The sequence below is a fragment of the Podarcis raffonei genome, chromosome 3 (genome assembly GCF_027172205.1).
Source record: "Podarcis raffonei isolate rPodRaf1 chromosome 3, rPodRaf1.pri, whole genome shotgun sequence".
In the NCBI taxonomy this organism is placed as follows: Eukaryota; Metazoa; Chordata; class Lepidosauria; order Squamata; family Lacertidae; genus Podarcis; species Podarcis raffonei.
This window is the reverse complement of record NC_070604.1, coordinates 107,138,346-107,156,171: the sequence shown is the minus strand read 5'-3', so window position 1 is coordinate 107,156,171 and position 17,826 is coordinate 107,138,346. Positions and strand designations below refer to the sequence as shown.

General features: G+C 43.9%; 1 long non-coding RNA gene across 2 annotated transcripts; it reads left to right on the top strand.

Moving 5' to 3' along the window:
* The first annotated feature begins 4,549 nt into the window (after positions 1-4,549).
* Positions 4,550-9,680, top strand: LOC128411279 (uncharacterized). 2 transcript variants are annotated; one of them, XR_008329745.1, is made up of 3 exons: positions 4,550-5,310; positions 8,235-8,389; positions 9,136-9,680. It is a non-coding gene; the product is annotated as an uncharacterized LOC128411279 (long non-coding RNA). The 2 variants fall into 2 exon arrangements; XR_008329746.1 differs by lacking the exon at positions 4,550-5,310 and adding an exon at positions 6,564-7,566.
* The last annotated feature ends 8,146 nt before the right edge of the window (positions 9,681-17,826 follow it).

Genomic DNA, 17,826 nt, shown 5'->3' with positions numbered 1-17,826 from the left:
CCTTGTGTGAAAGGAAGCATGGCCTTGGGAGAGGGAGGGAGGCAGGAGAGGAGGAACCACTGGTTTGTTTACTAGCAGAGGGGCTCTGTGAGCCATGAATGCCCCCTGACCTGCGACAGAGCAGGGGGAAAAAGACATCACATTATAGGTGTTTTAAGTGCAAAAGAGCGGTGTGGTTTTTTAAATCAAAAGCATTTGCCCTGATTTGCTTGCACAAAGCTTAAACAGAGGTTAGATTATAGCCGGTCTCTATTGATCATTCATTCCGATATGTTTCTGCCAAGGCTGTATATTATCAAGCATTCATCCCGATTTGCTTCTGGGGTGTTTCCAGGTCTTCCCCCTTAATCAGTTGTTCATTCTACACTTTTCAACGCGGTTTTCCTGTCACTTTCCAAATTGCAGAGTTTCTTTTTCAAAGTCGATTAGTCGCGCTAGGGCAACAGACACAGCACTTTAATGGCACAAGCCAAACATTTCCTAGGATGTTCTTGAATGCCTCCTGCAAAAAATTGATGGTCTGGAGGCACCTCATGGCAGTTTCTTGACAGGGTGTCTAACCACAGGGTGGGGTAATATTCCTGGCTCCCATTTCATTCTCCAGAATGGGCCCCAAACCTGCTTTCAGATTTTGTTTGTTTGTCTGTTTTAAACAAATTAAACATCAAATCTAAATCAACAAGGCATATGGGCCTCAGCAGACTGCTACTCATAACATCACAAGTGGACAAAGGCATATAGTTGGGGTCTTGCAAACTGTCCCCATCCCTAAGTGACTTTGTGAGAGAAGCAAGGTTAGCAAAGAAGTCCTGATCTGCTCCAGGAGAGGTTCAGGAAACTCTGAGACCCTTAAAACCCTCTGTGGTGCACAGATGGTGCCATAGCCAGGAACACACCTCTCAGACTAGATGAGATTGTCTTCCTATTACCATTGTTATTTTTGAACTATTTATTGGAAATGAATGAGGTACAGGCTGTAGAGAGGTCTCTAGACCCCAATCTCATGATGAGGGGCAGGCTTCGGCCTTTTAGGCCTTGCTAATCCACTGCACCCACAACCCCTCAATCAGTTTTTGGACACTGCCTATATTAATGTATTTACCTCTGAGTTGGATGCACAAAGGAAGAGGCCTATTCCTTGCTACTCTAAGGATGCATTGGGATGTGAGGATTATTGTGTTAGTTCTCCTGATTATAACGCTAGAGCTTCCCCTCTGGTTTCTAATGTTCCTTACGCACTGCATGACCTGCTGGATTATGGAATCATGGCTTTTTGGTTGATATATGACTGTTCCCCTGTGATTCACCCATGAAAACGGCAGGAAAGACCCAAATTGTGTCACAAAGTGCATTAAAATAGCAGAAAAGTTACAAGTTAATGAAATTGCAGGCAGATTTTTATTTCCTGGAAGCAATTAACACGGAAATGAGCTCTAAATTTCTGCTACAGTCCCCTAGATTTCCAGAAGTTTAGGCTGTGCGAAGAATCACAGAAAATGTGGGAATTATCAGTTAATGAGACATCAGGAGGACGGAATAGAGAGCTGTCTGAATTCAACCTGGGTAGCAAATGACTACACCCTGATTGAATACTTGTCTTTCTTTCTTTCTTTCTTTCTTTCTTTCTTTCTTTCTTTCTTTCTTTCTTTCTTTCTTTCAATTTTCATGGAGCAGACAACAGGAATCGTACCGAGGGTGAGTTAGCTTGCCCTCGCCCCATGCTTGAGTTATGGAGGAAGGCTCTGCCTCATAAAGTGCCATGGTTTCTTACAGAGTATCGTGTACCTAATCATAAAACACTTCAGCAGAGGTGCAGTGTAATATGCGACCTGCTCCTCGCTTAGGCCCAACTATTTTTTAAAAAGCTTTTGACAGTTGTTATAACAGCATTTGTATTCCATTAAGCCCTGTCAAGAGCGATTTCATGACCCAGCACTGCAGCAGGTAGTGGCAACAGCTGTGGAGCAGGGCGAAGAAGCCGCTCTGTGACCAGAGCCCTCACAGGTGCTCAGGAAATGGCAGCAGCGACTCATGTTTACACAGGCAAGAAATCCTCCTTGCTCCAGATGCAATGGCACAGATAAGGGTGTCCTCTCTGAAACCCCCGTTTACCATTATGACCTATGGAAGTGGAGAACAAATTGGGTGATAAGCTGAAGTGGGGCTGAAGGGATTCTTCATACACTAGGGTTTTGGGGGGCAGAAGGGCGGGTTAGGTGTACACATAACACTTCTTAAATTGACTTGTTGCTGAAAATAAGTGTTGCAGTTTTTTAAAAAAACAGTAAAATTTCACTTTAAAGAGTACACCTAAAAGTATAATGCATTACTTAAGGGGAGTAAAATTCACTTGGAAACATGAATTGTACAGACATACTCAAAGCACTGGGTGACGGTGACTCACTTGAAACTTAACCCAGGCAAAAATGGAGCTGGGCTGGTTAGCAGTCATTAGACAGGGGAAGCCATGGAATTGCCTGATTTGAACATCTCCCCCTCATGCTTTGCAGCTTCCTGGATTCTCAGAGGGAGGCATGTATCCTGGTAAGCCAGCTGGATCTCTTCCTGAAAATAAAGGCTCTTTTCATGGCTGTGCATGCCCCCTTGGCTGATGCCCTCATGATTAATAAAATATGTGTAGCTGCCCTTCTGGGTGACTTGGCCATTACAGAGGACTGTCCTCGGTTTGAAGGAATCATCTATTTGAGGACTGTCCGGTTCAAGTCCAGTTTAAGGATAAAGAGCCATGAAGATCAAGATAAGAAGGGGGAACAAGGGACTTGAAGCTGCCCATCAACTGAGCCGTTCGGTACACAGGTCACCCAGTCATGATATTCCACACAATGCTGAAATGCATTGCATCCCTGTTTAAATTGCAGAAATTGTTTGTTTAAATTTGCACCTATACCAATGAAACAGCAAATGCAAAATGCCTGCACATCTATGTCCTCTTTTTCGCTGATGCATAAGTAACCACCTTAATGAAAGTTCAGTTTATCTTGCATGCAGAAGGTCCCAGGCTTAGTCCCAGACATCTTCCTGCCTGAAACCCTGGAGAGCTGCTGTCATTCAGTGTTGGCAATACTGAGCTTGATGAACCAAGGGCCTGACTTGGTTTAAGGCAGCTTCCTATGTTCCTAGCAAGCGTTAGCTGCCGAGTGCACATGCCTCTACTATTACAAGACCTCCACCAGTTACTAATTTGTTTCTGGGCGAAATTCAAGGCATGTGTCATTTTCTTCAAAGCCCTTTATAGACTTGGTCTGAGGAGGTACCCAAGGGAGCGCTTGCTCACATACGAACCTCTCTCCAAGTATTTGAGGTCCAGTTTATTGCAGACGCCAACTCCATCAGAAATCCGGCAGTCTGTAATGACTAGTGGTGCATTTTCCATTGTGGTCCTGAGTCTATGGAACCTGCTGCTATCAGAGAGTCACCAAATTCTAGAGCGTGGCCCCTACAGATGTATTGCTTTTATTTAGGCAAGCGTTGGATCTTGAGCCTTATGGGACTTTACTTGTGATTTATTTTTTTCCCTACCGGTAGAGAAAAACTGCTGACTCAGTTGTAATTAGTCTTTTTTTAAAAAAAGTTCGTCTCCACATTTAAAACTCTTCTGAACTGAAAAGCAGGAAGTTGTTTTTCAGATAAATACAAGCGAGTGGATAGAAATGGGAGGACTGTGGCAATGGAACTGATCTCACATCCACCACCAACCTTATAAGATCCTGAGCAGAGAGAGCATATAGAATAATTGTTGTCAACTGCTGCAAGCCACCACAATGTTAGTCTCCTCTCCTTCACAGGAACAAGGAAGGAGTCAAGTGAAGCTGTTTGATTTCCAGTACTGCGTGAATTACAGAAGCTCCTGCAATGCTCCTGGGGCGAGGCCCCTGACTCAGCCTTTCCTGCTCAGCTCAGGGATCAAGTCAAAGCATAGCCCAGGGGCCAAGAGAACACTGGATCGTCTGTAGCTCTGTGGTGGCTGACAGGAGCAACATGAAAAGGACACACAGTCTCCAACAGCTGTCAAAGGGAAATACTCTTGTTTTACAGAGAGCTCACCACTCCACAGCTTGTGCAGAGAACAAACAGTATGTGCAAGGAGTCTGGGGACTGGCACACTCCTGTGATGGATGCTGGAAAGTTTCGCTTCAAATATGCATTTCAAACCCCTCCTCAAAACCCACCTTTTCCAAGCAGCCTTTGGCTCTTCTCTTTAATTCTCATTCCCAACTGTAAGCAAGCTTTTAAGGACGTGAAACAAAATGTGTTCACGTTCTTAGGAACATAGGAAGCTGCCATGTTCTGAGTTGGACTACTGGTCGAACTATCAGTGTTTCTCAAACTTGGGTCCCCAAGTGCTGTTGGACTACAACTCCCATCATCCCTTGCTAGCAGGACGAGTGGTCATGGATGATGGGAGTTGTAGTCTCCCAACAGCACTTGGGAACCCAAGTTTGAGGAACACTGATAGCTCTACTACACTGACAGTGAGCAGCTCTTCAGGGTTTCTGGCAAGGAAGATCCCATTCCTACCTGAAGATGCCAGAGGTTGAACCTGCCTGCAAAACAGATGTTCCACCACTGAGATTTTTCAAAATGAAAAATTTGCATAGAAATTGTATCCACTTTTGCACACGCTCCCCTAATAAAGGTATTTTTGTTATGCCTTTTGTATGCTTTTCTGTTCACCTGCCTATAAAATATGACCTTTTTGTATGCATTTCTCTAGCAATTTTTCAACCGAAACAGCATCGCAAAATTTGGAAAAGGGCACAATCCGATTGTTAACAGCATTCTGGTTGACACGTAGGTGCAGAGACTGCAAATTAAGCTAGTTGACTTCAAAATGCATGCTGAACAAAATTCTCTCCCATCTCAATTATTCGGGTAAGTGCTGAGCTATCTTGAGAAGATGTGCAGGAGTGGAGGTGGAGGAAACACAGTGTTTACTAGTCACTGATGTCCTGTCTAGCTCTATAATGTGCAACATGTGGGGGAGGCCTCCCCTGAGAGTTGTGGGCAGTTGCTGCGAGCAGCTGGATGGAGGCGCCAGGTTCCATCTCCAAGCTGGCTGAAAAGAGCTACGTAAAAAGAAAAACAAACCTGCCTTTAAGAGTCCGTAGAAAACCTCCCCCCTCCCCCTTCAAGTTATTAAAGGTATTTACCAGCAATTAAGAAGCCAAAGTTGTTGCTGTTATCCTTATCATTATTAGCGTTTGTCTGCCGCCTCATAACACAAGTTCTCAAGGCAACATACAACCTGAGTGTTGAGGAGACAAGCTGCAATTTTACGCATGGTTATTGGTGAGTGAGCCCCATTTAACTCAGTGGGAATGAACATGCATGGCACTGTGCTAAATCTTTTCCTCTTCCACTGCTCTTTAATTTCCAATGGTGCATTTTAATGCAAAACGTGTCAGGATGGATCTGATATTTTCTGTTTGGCCGGAATGGTAGACTCCATGGCTATATAAGTTAACACGTATGTTAAATTACAGAGATGAATCTGTAACTTTTAAAATGGGCCAGTTTGCTGTTTTGTGGGCGGAAATGGAGCCAACTGTATCCGCCCTGCTTTTTTTTTTATCCCCCCTTCCCCCCCCCACTTTCTTTTCATGCTTATCAATCATTACTGAATGTAAAGTGTAATTTAATATGTTTTATTTTCTGTTCTGAAGGCTCACTGCTTTATAGTAAATAAACTACTAGCAGTTCTGGTTTATGTGCAGCTGGAGCAGAGGGAGCGAATAGCAGAAGCGGGAAGGAAAAACCCTGAAGCAGATAGTAGAGGAGAGAGAGGGAGGGAGGGAGGGAGGGAGGGAGAGAGAGAGAGAGAGAGAGAGAGAGAGAGAGAGAGAGAGAAACCTGTTTTAGAAGTCTGCACCCCCTCCATGGACATAGGCCCCTGCGATGACTCACTCCCTCATGTCTAAATGAGTCTTGCTGCAGGCAATCTCTGACACTTCATCAAGGAAGGTCATTAAGGGGAGAGGTAGCCTTAACTTAAGTTGCACTTGTTTTTCTTCTTATGAAAGGGCTGAACAAAGAGAATTAGCATTTATTCCGTGTTTGTTAACAGCGGGAGCAACTAAGATCCACATTTAGAACCACCAAATTAATAAACCAAGAGTTGTGGCAAATCTAAAGCATTCTCTAAAGCCCACTAGACTGGGTACCATATGATGATTGTGGTCTCCATGTATCTTCTCCGTGCTGGACCAGAGACATGCATATGGCACAGAATAGATGCCCAAGGTGCTTATTTTTCTGTTTAGAATTTAAGTTGACCCAGAGGCGGGTCTGGCACACCCATGAAACAAGGTGAGATGACTTCCTCAGGTGGCAGGGATCTCTGGGGTAGCAGACCTCAGTGTTGACCTTTTCCCACTCCCCCTTGTTCCTGATGTAGATCTTCCCTGGCAGGGAGGGGGGCACCATTGGGGGGGTCTGCCTCAGGTGCCAAATGTTTTGGGCCAGCCCTGCCTGGAGGACTTAATCTCACTTTCCCCTCACCCCCTATCAACACTGTGAAGCTGAGACAGTTGGGTGTTGTGTCTGCAAATGATTGTGTGCAGCACTTCTGTACTTTTTTGGGGGGTGCTTTTCCACTCTGCCAGGAAACAAAGAAACTATTGAGTGTTCATGCACCAAGCAGGGGTCCTGGAAGATATGAATCAGGGTCTTGTGGCTAACACCCACAAGCCCCAGGCTGACATGAGAAAGTCCACCCTCTCCTGCAAGAGGAGGAAAGGCATCTCTGATAACCTGCATTTAATATAGTTCCTGGTGAGAGTTAAATTATTTTCAACTTCTCACGGTCTACTGGTTTTCTATCTGGAACCTGAATTTTGTTCTCCAGTCTTTTTGCTCATGCTACTTTTGAATCTTTAGATCAAATTCCCATGAAGTCCATTCAAATTCTCTGCTTGTAGCCCTAATCTCAGCCAGGCATGTCTCAGAGCTGAATGTGCTTTCCATGTCTAAGAATCTCAGTGAGTTTCATAAGGGCAAGGTTAGACTTCATTCCCAGGCTCATCATTAACCTCGAAGGTGAATCCAGTCTTTCATGGATTGCAAGACTCTCCTTTTCTTTTTCCCCAGAGCCTACACACCTCCAGGAACAGACTGGGTGCACACGCAAAATCTCGAGGGCCCTTGAGTATGATATTCACAGTACCAATCCATTTCAGCATGTAAACTATATTTTTGTCTCTTTCTGCTAATGTTCTCTAGAGAAGGAAGCTCCTAACTCTTAGCCCTGGTGAAGTGGCTCACTGCAGCCATCACTAATATTGTGAGTTGTTGGGAGTGCCTGGGAAAAGGGCTGTGTCTCAGTGGTAGCAAGGCCCATGCTTTGAATGCAAAAAACCCCTAGGTTCAAAACTTATAGAATTGTAGAGGTGGAAAGGACCACAAGGGTCATCTAGTTCAACCCGCTGCAACGCATGTCTTTTCCTTGGCTTTTCCCTATAGGGCTGGGAGAGACCCCTGCCTGAAACCCTGGACAGCCACTGTCAATCAGCGTAGATAAGCTTGGTTGACCAACGGCCTGACTACGAGGTAGTTTCTTCCCATGCTCTGTGGGGAGCCGCAAAGTATCCATACTTTCATTAGGCATGGTCAGGTGGGGTCCCAGGTGTTTTTGGATGCTGTCTTTGGCAGGAAGAAGCTGCAACCCATATAATATTCCATGATATAGTATATGTTCCTTGGGAAGCTACTCGCGGACACCTGCCTCCTTTGGAATGTTCCAGTCATTTCAGGATTTCCTCCTGCTCTTGATGTTTTGTTCTTACCTGAAAGCCTCTGTTTGAGTCAGGAATGGGAGTACATCCTGACACGCCCTTCCATATTCACAGAGCTTAGATTTTCACCTCGGGGCTGGTTTTCTTTGGTGTTAGTTGAGCCTTGTAGATCCACTTTAACATAAGCTTTTCCTCCTGTTCTTCTGTTTGGCTTGGCCCACTATCGATGAATTAGTCATTTCTCCTTCTTGCTCTGCTTGTTTGTGAAATGACCTTGGGTGCCTTTGAGTTTTCTACTCAGATTCTTCTTCTTGCTTGTCATGACTGGCAGAAGGAAGAAGACTCTCTCTTGGGAGGAAGTGGTCATCCTGCTGCTGCCTTCTTTTCCCAACAATGGGATTTCCCAGTCATTTTAGGATGTAAAGGGGGGGGGGGAGCTCACATTGTTGTATGACTTCATTGGGCCTGCTTTTTTCCTACTAGTGTGTTCACAAAGCTTCCCCACCTCCACTCAGTCAATACCTGGCTCTCTCTCTGACATTTGAGGGAAGAATTATGAGAAGTTCTTCAGGGGATGTATCTGGACAGCTGGACTCCGAGTAGGAATTCAAGAAAGGATGCTCCCACCAATCCTGCAGGTCAGATGCTACAGGTTTGGGTCTGGTAAAGACCCATTCAACTCTGATGATGGGGGAAGTAGGAGTAGAAATAGTTGAAAGTATTGTGCACAACATGTGATGGAAGGAAGGAAGGAAGGAAGGAAGGAAGGAAGGAAGGAAGGAAGAAAGAAAGAAGTCTCTTGAGCCAATCTTAAAATCAATAGATTCTTTTTTTGTTAGTTTTTGTTTTTGTTAGGGTTTTTTTTGTTAGAAAGAAAAAAAAATCAAGAGATTCTGTCAGTATGGTTTTTCTGCTTAGCTGCAGAATCCTATCTATGTCTATTCAGAAGTAAGACCTACTGAGTTCAATGGAACCTGCTCTGTAGTACATGTGTATAGGATTGCATTTTTTTGGAAGATCACCCAGACTTGCTGAGCTTTTTTGGGGAGATTGCCCAAGCCTGGCACCCGGGAGGGACAGTGACTCTGGTGCCCTACAACCCCGGTGACTCCTGGTGTGCCCCCTGCCTCTGCCTTCCTACACTACTGACACCTTCTGAACACCATTGACAAAGCATCCAACAGAGACACAGACGTAGACATAGAGAACAGACCTCACAACAGACCCACTTGCCATATCTAAACAGGCAACACTATTAAAGTACCTAATAATGTTAGCCACAGTGTAATAGGATCGTTCATGCTCATCTTTTTAATTTTTAATTTATTTACGGTAATTTGTATACCTCCTTTATCTTTATCTTGCCTTTATGCATTCTGCACAGGACAAACAGTTCACTCTCCATGCAAGACAATAATGGACACAAATCTGACATCAGAAACCACTGGGAGAACCGTTCACACTCCCAGGACACTCTGCTCCTGAGCTGAAAATGGTCATTCTCAAACAAAGGAACTTCAAAAGGAGATTCCAGTGAGAAACAGCTTCACTACAACTTACCAAAAAAAAATTCAATTCTGCCACCTCTGGCTTGAATCAAGATAAGGGATTCCTATCCCACTGCAGATGTTAATTAACTTAGGACCGCTGGAGTGTCTTGTCATCAACTGCAGTTGTTATGCTTGGTTACTGTGCTAACTTTGCATACTTAAGCTGAAAATTAATTGTCAGATTGTCTTTTTTGTGTTTCATTTTCATCTAACCTCACTGTTTACATTTCCTCTCTCTCTACACACACACACACACACACACACACACACACACACACACACACACCTGTCAACTGAGGATAACATTTTAGCCATATGATGAAGTGTATTCTGGTTCATGATAGCTTAGGCCGTATTAAATTTGTTAAGTTTGAAGGTACCACAAGACACTCTGTTGTTGTTTTTTCTTCTGAACACATTGTCTCCCCCACACCCCATAAAATCACCAGCACAAATGAGTACTTGTGAGCTTTCTGCTGCAGGTTCCTCTTATCCTCTTGACCTTTTCTCCTGCATGTAGTCATGGAAGTTTGTGCTCATAAAAAAAAAAGTTACGAAATTGAGGGCATGGCAGTGAGGAGGAGGAGGAGGAACATTTCTGTAGTTAGCTTTTAGTTGGATCAAGAAAGAAGGAATCGCCACTTGAATTCAGCAGTGCATATGTGCCTCAGCACAGCTCTGAGCAGCAAATTATGTACATTGGTTTAATAGGGACTATATTATAGTTCAGCACCATGTAAGAGGGTGACTTTTGCTTCTCAGGAAGTATTACACATTTTTCAACTAGAGGAAACTTCTCCTATCTCTGACCTCAGTGTCTAATCTTAGGATACCTTTGATCATTACCTCATGAAAGTAAAACCTGTTTTGCACATGAGGCCATTGTGCAATCAGTCCGTACACCTCATAACACCAGTGTGTCCAACTTTTGCTGGCACAGGAGCCAACTCCTAGGGGCCGTGGGAGCTTTGGACCCCACAATAAAATATTTGAGGGGGCTGGGCCCCCCAAAGTTGATGGGCATTCCCATCCAAATGGTGTGTGTACACTGTATCATGTGATCAGTTATGTAAGGCAGGGCTTACCTGGGCCCCCACAATATTTTATTTAAGTTGGCACCCGTTTGTTGGTGTGATGCCTCTGTCACTATTTTCTATAATGTCAAGAGCATGTCTTTTGCTGCTATTAAGATATTCAATTTTGCTTCTCCACCAGCCGGATGTCCCACCCCCCACCCCACCCCAGATATCGTTTTTATAATTTGGCATTGTAAATTTCACAATTCATACTACGTCTCACTAATATTACATGTTAGAATGGCATAGTTCTAATCTATTCTGCGGTTTTAATTATGTAAGAGTTTGCTGAGCCAGCGGAAATGGCAAGCTGCAGGTTCAAATCCCCCACTTAGCTACAAAGCTTACCTTATGTCAATCGCTCTCTCTTAGCCTAATCTACCTCAACAGAGTTGTTGTGAGGATAAACTGGAGAAGGGGAATATGAACAGCGTTGAGTGACTTGGAGGAAAATGCAATACAGTGGTTCCTCTGGTTGTGAACAGGATCCGTTCCGGAGCCCCGTTCGCAACATGAGCAGAACGCAGCCCGCGTCTGCGGGTCGCAATTCGCCGCTTCTGCGCATGCGCGTGATGTCATTTTGAGTGTCTGAGCATGCGCAAGTGGCAAAACCCGGAAATAACCCTTTCCAGTACTTCCGGGTCGCCGTGGGACACAACCTGAAAACGCTCAACGTGAAGCAAACGCAACACGAGGTATGACTGTAATCATAATGGAAAGAGGAGGAAAATGAAACAATGTGCAGGCAGCAGAGAAATAAAGAAGGAAACAAGAAATCTCTCTCTCCCCCCCCCCAAAGTTATGTGCCTCTCCAAACTGCCCGCTCCGCTGAGACAGGCTCCTGTATTGATGACTCACTCCCTCATGTCTGAATGAGTCTCGCTGCAGGCAATCCCAGGCACTTCATCAAGGAAGGTCATTAGGGGAGAGGTAGCCTTATGCTGCGCATGCTTTTGTTCTCATTAAAGGGCTAAATTTAAACAAGAGGTTTAAAATTTATTCTGTGTTTGTTAACAGAAGGAGCAAGCCTGGCTAAGGTCCACATTTAAAACTACTAAGTTAATAAACTAACTCTTACCAGTTCTAAAATATGGACGTCTTACTGTTGGCCTGCAGCACTTCAACAGTATTCTCCCTCAACCCAATCCAGCAAGGTTGATCTGCATGCATGTGGCTCTCCTGCTAGAATGGGTACCACTCATGCAGCTCTTGGGGGCTGCTGCACAGGTACCCACGAGCAGGGCTGTTTTTCTTGGAAAAGAGGTTCCGGAACTCACCATGAATGGTGCTGGAACTGAGTTCTGTTGAGTTCTAGCCCAAAAAGATGCCCATGTGGCTATCCTTTGCTGAATGAGACAGCAGGTTGCACCCACTCTATGCATTTAAAGCACTCTTAATTCCCCCAAAGAACCTTGGGAACTGTAGTTTTTTAGAAGTGCTCAGGGTCCTTAGGAGACTCCTCACAGGGCTACTATTCTCAGCACCCTTAACAAACTATACTTCCCAAGCTCCTTTGGGGGAAGAACAAGATGGTGTGGATATGACCAGGACAAAAGATATGGCCACTGGTCCCAGTTTTAACAATGGGAGGGGAGTTCTGAGGCCAAGGAGCTACAACTACAGTATTAACAGTCTTTCAATTCTACTTGATCAATTCTAAGTGGGCAAGTGTCTCCAAATCATGGGTAGGCAAACTAAGGCCCAGGGGCCGGATCTGGCCCAATCGCCTTCTAAATCAGGCCCCAGATGGTCCGGGAATCAATGTGTTTTTACATGAGTAGAATGTGTCCTTTTATTTAAAATGCATTTCTGTGTTATCTGTGGGTGTTTTTACATAAGTAGAATGTGTGCTTTTATTTAAAATGCATCTCTGGGTTATTTGTGGGGCATAGGAATTTGTTCATCATTCCCCCCCCCAAAAAAATATAGTCCGGCCCCCCACAAAGTCTGAGGGACAGTGGACCGGCCCCCTGCTGAAAAAGTTTGCTGACTCCTGCAGTAGATTGTATCCAACTAACTTATACTCAGAGGAGACTCATTGAAATTAATGGAACCAAGTTTAGTCATGTGCATTAACTTCAGTGGGTCTGCTGTAGACAGGCCCCTTGAGGGCAGAGCTTTTGTACTTACTTTTTTTTCTTTTTCGTTTCCACAGTGCCAGGATGCAAATAAATCTATAACAACATCTGACAGCTTGGCAAGTCTGTCAGTCTGTTCTGCCCTCCTTCTACCATGTTGCTGATATGGGCGGGAAATGTATCATCAGCTTGGTGAGAGGGAGAGGAAGGAAACAGACTGCATTGGCGGAACGAGCAATCCTTCTCCTCAGCGTGGAAGAGTCCCCCTGATTCCCACTGCTGAGGGAAAAATTGTTTTCCCCCTGCCTTGGTGGGGGGAAGTGTTGCTTTTATGTCAGTGATCTCCATTACATCAATCCCTACTCACATTTCGGATCTACTTGCAGGAGGAGCAACAAAAAAAACCCCGCCTCACGCAGTCTCAAGGAGCAAAGACTGCCATATTTAAATGGCATAGAAAGATTGAGGTCTATAATGAATTTGATCCATCAGGTCAACAGCCCCCACAGCTGCTTCACACCCATTCATTTGGAGCACATTCCACTTTGTAAACCTGCACTGCTTATCACTTCTGCTTCTGCTTAACATTACCTTTTAATTAAAAAGATATGACTGAGCAGGTCAGGAATAAGTTTGCCTTTCCATCAGGAAGGCTGAAGTCGTGGGCCCGCTTTTAAAAACCTATCTGCACGTAAACAAATAGGAGCAAAACAAGACAAAGTTTCATTTTCACCTCAAAAACAAAAGAAAACCACTCCCGTTTTCTGCTCGGTAACTCCCAAGAGTGCTCATATAAACAGCTGTGAGTTAAACAGCAGCTCGTATATGACCTGTGTCACATTTCTGTCTGCCCCATTGTGTCTACGTCCGAGTGCCTCAGACCTCATTGTGTTTGATTTCCCCCTCAACAGTTTCACTTCTTTTCTGGAAAATCACTGGAGAAGTGTGAAAATAAACCGATATGTAAAAATAGATCCCCAGTTCAACATTATTGTATGAGACAGGGAAGAAAATCTTCCTGCAGTTATTAGAATAGGATATTAAAAATATACACAGTCCCTTTGCTTTTTATGGTGACTTTCTTAACCATTGTTTTTATAAGGCTCTGCGGGACCCAATGTGGCTAAGATTAGGTTATCGGAGATGTTCATGTCGATTTAATTACGCCCCCTTTCCCTTCATAATTTGACACAATAAAAAAAAGGAGCTATGCCAAAGCCGGACTTGCTGATCACACTTATTTAGGGTGTTTGGAGTGCTTCAGATACATTATCTCAGAAATTTTTACAACCTTATAAGGTAGGCTGGTATTATCATCCCTGTGTTTCAGATGGAGTGGACAGAGGCTGAGAGAAAGCAGATTGCCTCAGGCCATGCAGAGACTTAATGTTTATAAAATAAGATTTCTTACCCATGTTTTACCCTAAGGTCCCATGGTGGGTGGCAACAACAATATAATCATACAATTATAAAGATAAATTCATGCCTCAGGCGAAATTCAAGCCAGGGACTTCATGGTTCATGGCCCTTAACTCCTCACCGCGAAGTGCATTCATAAGGTTACTTAGGACCATGTGAGAGGAAATTGCCCCTCTCAAAACAAGCGTAACAAAATCACTTCACAAAGGTGTGAATTGTGTCTTTTCAGGGACAGTATGATTTTAGATGTAAACACACCAATTTTAATTGCATGACCCCTTTCCATTGTTAAAATCTTGCTGAAGGCCTCTTACAACATGAAAAAAACTCCCACACACAATTACAAACATAACAAAAATAGTCATAAACAACAAATAAAACACTTCAACCAAATCGAACAATTTCCGCATTAAATTGGAGCAAGATCTAAAAATAAATATACAAAAGTTAATATCCACAGCAAGAAGAACCCTCCCTAAATAACTTCCCAACCCAAGATTTAGTTCAGCAGTTTCAGCTTTTGTAGCTGGAGTCAGTCAGGGCTCTGTCTTCCCAGGCCAGGTGGGAGAAGGCCTGCAAGACATTCAGCAAGTCCACATAGCCAAGATGGCATGCGTGTGCCAGATTTCTGGACATCTTTTATGGCGTGTGTTGCTTTCTTAAACGTTGTGCGTGCAGAGCACATCAAGGGGGATCTTGCTGAGCCTTTTCCTTGGTTTGCTAGGCAAACCTAAGGTGTGAAGTCAGCAGGGCTGTTTGTTTAAACCTGGGTCTGCATTGCACTGGCTGTCTAGAAAGTGGGGCTGGGCTGCTGTTGTTTTTGAAGTCGAAAGGGACATGTGGGTGGGGATGCTAAATCCTCTCCCCCACCCACAGTTTGCTCCTCAGGTACAGTTTTCTCCTCAGCCGAGCTCTGAAACCAAAGCGAGGCAGAGAGAGAAAAATGCTCAGGGGAAGAGGAAGGTTCAGTTCTCTTCAATCGTGTGTCCCTTTTACTCTGGAAACTGGGCACCAACCCTTCTGCTTTATATTGGGGAATACTTCGGTTTAAACAAAGGAGCCTGCTGACACCAATACGTCCAGTTTGGCCCTCAGAACCATGGCTGTGGTCTTACACTCCCACAGGGTTCAGGCAGATATTTTTGAAGAAATCTGTGGGAGTTCCATACCCCTCTCGAAAGGACTGAAGCACAATCACCTCACAAAGGCCGGGATTGTTTTTTTGTCTTAATGCTGGCTGCAGCCAACTGCCGAGGAACGACACAGTCTACCCATGCCAGAGCCAAAATTGGAGGCCAATAGAGATTGCCCCAGCTGGGTTCTTTAAAAAGGAGTTTCCCAGTTGCGGAAAAAAGAGAGAAATAAATCAGACAAAAAATTAAACCGAGATTCAAATAATATTAAAAGAAACTTTAAAAAAAAGCTCCTCAAGATGATTTCGATAACATTATGTTCCTCTTACCACGGTGCAATGCCCAGAAAGCTGGAGCATTGAATTCATTTGCATCTAATTAGAGAGCAAAATTTGGGGACAGCCGTCTTGTGGAAAAATCTCTCTTGGTAGCCTAAAGATAAGAATAACTCTTGATCATACAGAGAATGGTGTTTCTCCTAATCGCTGCCTTCCAACGGTCAGGGCTGAATGCTTTAGGCAAGGCATTTTCTGGCTCTGTTCCCTCTATGACTATTCACTGCTGGTGAACAGCCATATGTTCTACTTCCTAGAGGACAGTCCTCTAGTTGACTTGTGCAAGTCTGATTTAGAGTTCAAGAATCCTAATACTCAGACATGAGCACATGCAAATATATGTATATATAAATTAGCATATACAAATTTTGTGCAAATATCTCTTTTTTGGAGATGCATTTCCTATTTTGGGGTGGTGCACAAATGATGTTTCTATGTCTTTCCCATCTCCCTCAGCTCCTGATTTGCATGGTATCTGGGCCTCTACTACTCTTGGCCCTGATCCTCATACCTCAGCTCCTTCTTTGTGTCTTACTTCAAATGTCAAACACGCTGAATTCTCCAGATATCACCATCAGAATCAATACTGCCAGTGAATTTTAAATTAACAGTTTGTACAACTTGAGAGTAAATTTGGGTGCAGATGACAGGGATTTAATCACATTTTCTTATCAACTAGAGCTGTCATATTTCAAAAAGCAAAAAAAAAAAAAAGTTTTTAGGGAGAGCCCAAGAGTGTTGAGATTTTTAAAAAAAAATTTTAAAAAGAGTTTTAAAAAACCATTTTGGCACGATTTAACCCCCGTTGCTGGTTTTTCGGGACATTTGCCCGATTTTCGGAGGTGAATTCCTGGACATGTCCTGGAAAATCAGGCTGAAAGGCAGCCCTACCTAAGCTTTAAGAACTTTGGAAACTGGAGTTGGCTGTATGACTGTCATAGCCCTAGGATGAGATAACTCATGTCTATACGATATGCCGGGCTAAAGGACAGGTAAAAGGGAAAACCCTTTAGGCCCTGCCAATCAAGGTCTAGGAGAGTTTTCTAAAATTTGCCTCCTTCCCCTTTCAGGATAAAGTTCTGGGGCTCTCCTTGCCATTGTTCTGAATAAGTGCATTCCATTCAGATCCCTCATTATAAGGGTCAGCAGGAGGGTTTCCTCACCGTTGGGTCCAGGAGATAGCAGATCAATGGGAGAGAGCTGTGGGGTGCTGAAATATAGGCTTGGGGAAGCTGGGTAAGAAAGCTGAGACCTTACAGGAGAGTCTTTGGACATGGAGATCTCTCAGGAAGGTGGTAAAGAATGAGGGGCACTGAGCTCTTAGACAATGAGTGATAGGCAGATGAGTCTACTGGAACAAGAATCTTGGTTCCTTCCAAGGAGCTTAGGGCACCATACATAGAATCACAGAATTATAGAGTTGGAAGGGACCAGCAGGGTCTTCTAGTCCAACCCCCTGCAGGAGTTATTTTTGCCCAACAGAAATATTTTCGCCCAGCATGGGGCCTGATCCCATGACCTGAAGAGTCTCATGCTCTACTTGACTAAGCTATCAAGAATGGCTCTACCATTACCACTGCATGTATGTGGTACCCTCCAGATGTTGCTGGACTACATTCCCCATAATTCCCAAGCCCTGTTGGCTAGGGTTGATGGGAGTTGTGCTGTAACAGCATCTAGAGGGCACTATGTTGGCTACCACAGCTGTAAAAATACCATATTCAGTAGCTGCCCCAGGCAGCTGGAGGTTTCTATGCACATAGGGTAGTTCACATGCTCCTGTGTTGTTGTTGTTTTATTAAAGATTTTCCTCATTTACAAAAGCACATGCATTGTCTCTTTCTTTAGGTGTTGTTTTCTGAAGATCAGTTACATTTGTTGTGAGACATTGGTGTTATATGCAGTATAGGAACAAGCTCCTGTGTGAGCCGTTAATAAATTGGGCCTGTAGGTTTTGATCTCACTTCTTTCACTCATTCTGAAGAGCTGTGGTGCTGCATAGGAGGACCCCCATGTTATGTTTATCCATACATTTTTATTCGTGTAAACTGGAGCTTAGCTAAAACAGAAAAGCTAGCAGCAGAAAAGGAGCCACATAACTGAAAACCACACAGATACCGTTCAAAAATATGTTAGGTCTGAATATTTCACATCCACTGAAATTTTCTGCAATAATTCAGTGGCAACTGCCAAATGAGCTGCACAAACTTGGAGAACTCTTGATATACACAAGAATATTTTTTTTTCCACCCATGCATTCTCTGAGTAAAAGCAACAGGCACAGGGGATTGTTTAATGTTAAAATAATTATCCTTAACGCACAAAGGGACTAGAAAGCAGGGCAGGAAAGGAAGCCAGTTCATCATTTTGATCTTCTCCTCTCTGCTTTTCTTATGCCTCTCACGCGAGTCATTTTTCTATTTCAGTCATCTGTGTTCCTCATTTCCATCTTGGCAGGTTAAGCCTTTCTACTCTACGTCTCCC